This window comes from Nannospalax galili, unplaced genomic scaffold (assembly GCF_000622305.1).
Source record: "Nannospalax galili isolate Female #2095 unplaced genomic scaffold, S.galili_v1.0 scaffold2717, whole genome shotgun sequence".
NCBI lineage: Eukaryota > Metazoa > Chordata > Mammalia > Rodentia > Spalacidae > Nannospalax > Nannospalax galili.
Genome location: NW_008338644.1, coordinates 29120 through 33200, shown reverse-complemented (window position 1 = coordinate 33200; position 4081 = coordinate 29120). Strand labels below are relative to the sequence as shown.

Genomic DNA, 4081 nt, shown 5'->3' with positions numbered 1-4081 from the left:
ATTATAAACTAAACTATGACCATAGAAATTTAAAGATTATCTGTATATTATTTTTGTTTCATCTTTTATATATCATAACAAACCTAAACAGACTTTCATCATGTGCTTAGGCTTTCTCATTTTTTCTATTTTGGAAAATATCTCCATTTCCCATACCCTTTTATCATCTTTTACATTCTCATCTTCTTTTTTTAAAAATAATTATAATGGTGCACGCCTTTAATCCCAGCACTCAGGAGGTAGAGGCAGGTGGATCTCTTTGAGTTCAAGGCCAGCCTGGTCTACGTAGTGAGTTCCAGGACATCTGAAGCTACAGGGAGACCCAGTCTCAAAAGACCAAAAAAAAATTATGAGACATAATAGCATTAACAAATAAATTTTCTGTCTGTTGTAAGACTTCTTTTCCTGGGGATGCTAAGCAATGCTTATTCCCTTTTAAGGTTCTAGTGTCAAGCCAATGTTTGATTAGAGTTTTACTGGGGAACCAATGAATTTATTGAGCTTACTTACCAGATAACTGAGTGGTTTCTGGGTGTATGTATGACCTGAGGGTATGTACACTGGAAAGGTTTAACCCATCATGGGTTATGCCTTCTCTTCGTAGCCTTCCCCAGATTGTATATTTTAGCCCTCCCCAAATCCAGGAGGCCATGTGTGATTAGGGTCAAATTACACACAGTTGGCTGGGATACTCTGGTGAGAGTCCAAAGACCCTGCTTGGCCCTCCTTTAATGAATGAGCACAACCATCAACAAGCCCAATTGTGATGATGTTTAGCGATTAGGCTCAGCTGAAGTTGTGATGATGGTAGTTATTTCGTGCAGAAGGGACTGCTGTATAGCATCATCTTATTAAAAGGACCTGGAACTTAAAGGGATTTGGTGTTAGGATCCACATATGATGGAGAACATACGTTGTCTGTTTTCCTGAGTCTGTGTTACTTCACTTAGTATAACAGTTTCTAGATCCATACCTGCAAATTCCATTATTTCATCTTTCTTTACTGCTAAATAGAACTCCATTGTGTAAATACACTACATTTTTGTTAACCACTCATCAGTTGAGGGGCACTTAGAGTGAGTCCATCACTCAGCTATTGTGAAAAGAGCAACAACAAACATGGTTGTACAAGTGTCTCTACAATAGGATGAGTCCTTTGGGTATATGCCAAGGAGTGGTATAACCAGGTCATTTGGCAGGTTCGTTTTTAGTTTTTAAAGAGTTCTCCACACTGCTTTCCATAGAAGTTGCACGAGTTTGCAATCCCACCAACAGTGAACGAGCATTCCCCTTTCTCCCCCAGCATTTGGTATCATTTGTTCTCTTGATCCTAGCCAGTCTGACTGGGGTAAGGTAATACCTTCGGGTGGTTTTAATTTGCATTTCCCTAATTACTAATGGTGTTGAACACTTTGAGATGTTTCTTAGCCATCTTTATTTCCTTCTTTGAGAACTCTCTGTTTAGATCTTTAGCCCATCTTTTAATTGGGTCATTTAAGTCTCAATTCTTTGTTTTTTGTTTGTTTGTTTGTTTTTGTTTTTTCTACTAGGCAAAGAATTTTATTAAGTTTTTTCAAACTTTATTCCCAGGCTTCTTCAGCTTAATTTGCTGCAAAGAATAAATTGTGTATAAGCAAAAACTGAAAAGAGCTGCAGTGTACAGGGAGCTGAGACTTAAAAATATTGGAGAGCTAGATTTATCAGATCCATAAACAAAGAATTTTAAAAAGCAGTCATAATGTAAAAGAGCAGCTCCCAGTAACTTCTTCAAGGTTTATCTTCTTCAGAAGTTGACTCAATTCAGTTTGCCTCATTCTTAGAAGCCTCATCAAAATTCTCCACAAAATCTGGAGCTTCATCATCTTCTCAGTAGCAAGGAGTGCCTTTCCATCCACAGATTGTTTGGGCAGAGCTTTGGCCAGTCTCCTTAACCTAGTCAGACTGTCTGCACCAAGCTGGTTTAGGATGCTGGGAAGTATTTCTGTCAGCTGCTTTGTCTCAGTGTGGCCTGCAATGGTGAAACTGTTTGCTGCTAGAGATGCCTGAACTTCAGGGTTGTTAAAGTGAATCAATTTTCCTTGGTTTGTAAACATAGTCACCTCTTCAATACCAGAGATAATGTTTACCCCTAACTTCTTTAAGGAGAACTGAAGTTTTTTATCATCTGCTGTAGCTGTTCTATGAACCACCTTCTTTCTATGAGCAGTTCCTTTCCCACCAATGCGCACTTGTGCTTGCAGTTCGGAGAGTTTTTCCTGGTTCATGATAGTTTCTTTCATCTTGTCAGACCAGAAACGGGGCCACACAGGGTACTAGGGTCCATGCCCAGGTGGTCTCCGACAAACCAGCTGAGATTAGGCGCACACACGGGGACACAAGATGGCAGCTAGAGGGAAATTTTTTGTTTTTTGAGTTCTTTATATATTCCAGATGTTAAACCTCTGTCAAAGGTGTCATTGGTAAAGATTTTTTCCCATTCTGTCGGTTTTTATCTTCACTTTTTTGATTGTTTCTTTTGCTGTACAGAAGCTTCTCAGTTTAATGAGGTCCCACTTGTTGGTTGCTGACCTTAATTCCCGAGCAACTTCTGTTTGATTTAGAAAATCCTTTCTTTGCCTATATCTTGTAAGTTACTGCCAATATTTTCTTCTAATAGTTTCAGGATGAGGTCTTTGATCCATTTGGAGTTGACTTTTGTGCAAGGTGAAAGATAAGTATCTAGTTTCATTCTTCTACAGGTGGAGATCCAGTTTTGCCAGCATCATTTGTTGAAGATGCTGTCTTTCCTCCATTGTGTGTTCTTGGCACCTTTGTCAAATATCAGGTGGATTAAATTGCATGTACTCGGGTTTGGGTCTTCAATGATGTTCCCTTGATCTACGTGTCTATTTTTGTGCCATTACCATGCTGTTTTAATGACTATAGCTCTGTAGTATACTTTGAGATCTGGTGTAGCAATCCCCCAGCATTGCTCTTTGTGCTTAGGGTTGCTTTGGCTATCCGGGGTCTTTTGTGCTTCCATATGAATATAAGGAATTTTTTTTCTAATTATGTGAAGTATGCCATGGGAATTTTTATTGGGATTGCATTGAGTTTATATATTGCTTTTGGTAGGATGGTCATTTTCATAATATTAATTCTTCCAATCCATGAGTATGGGAAGTCCTTCCATTCCTGGTGTCTTCCTCAATCTTTCTTTAACAGTTTAAAATTTTCATTGTAGAGATCTTTGGTGTCTTTCCTCAGATTTATTCTAGGATTTTTTGTTTGTTTGTTTGTTTTTTGCAGCTATTGTGAATGGGAGCATTTCCCTGTATTCTTTCTCCAATTGCTTGTTATTGGTACATGGAAAGGCTACTGATTTTTGTAGATTGATTTTACAGTGGAATATTGGGGATCTTTTATGTAACTATATCATCTGCAAATAGAGATAATTTGACCTCTACATTTCCAGTTGGTGCTACTTTAATGTCCTTTTCTTGTCTTATTGCTTTTGCAAGAGTTTCAAGCACTTTATTGAAAAGGAGTGGAGATAGTGGACATCCTTGTCTGGTTCCTGATTTTAATGGGAATGCTTCCAGTTTTTCTCCATTTAGAATCATGTTGGCTGTGGGTTTGTTGTACATAGATCTAATTATGTTGAGGTATGTTCCCTCCAGTCCAATTCCTTCTAGGACTTTGGACATAAATGAATGGTGAATTTTATCAAAAGCCTTTTCTGCATGTATTGAGATGACAATGTGGTTTTTGTCTTTAAGACCATTTGTATGATTAATGGTGTTTATTGACTTGCATATATTGAAGCAGCACTGCATCTCTGGGATAAAGCCTACTTGATCATGGTGAATGATGTTTTTGATGTGTGTCTGTATGCAGTTTGCAAGTATTTTGTTGAGAATTTTTGCATCCATGTTCATTAAGGATATGGGTCTATAGTTTTCTTTTTTGGTTGTGTCTTTACTGGGTTTGGGTATTAGAGTGATGCTCACTTCATAGAAGAAATTTGGAAGTTCTCCCTCCATTTCTATTGTTTTGAATAATTTAAGTAGTATTGTTTGAAAGTCTTTAAATGTCTCATAGA

The 4081-nt window shown here is 37.8% G+C and overlaps 1 pseudogene; it reads right to left on the bottom strand.

Moving 5' to 3' along the window:
• Positions 1-1720: 1720 nt before the first annotated feature.
• Positions 1721-2279, bottom strand: LOC103734302 (annotated as a pseudogene).
• Between the last annotated feature and the right edge of the window lie 1802 nt (positions 2280-4081).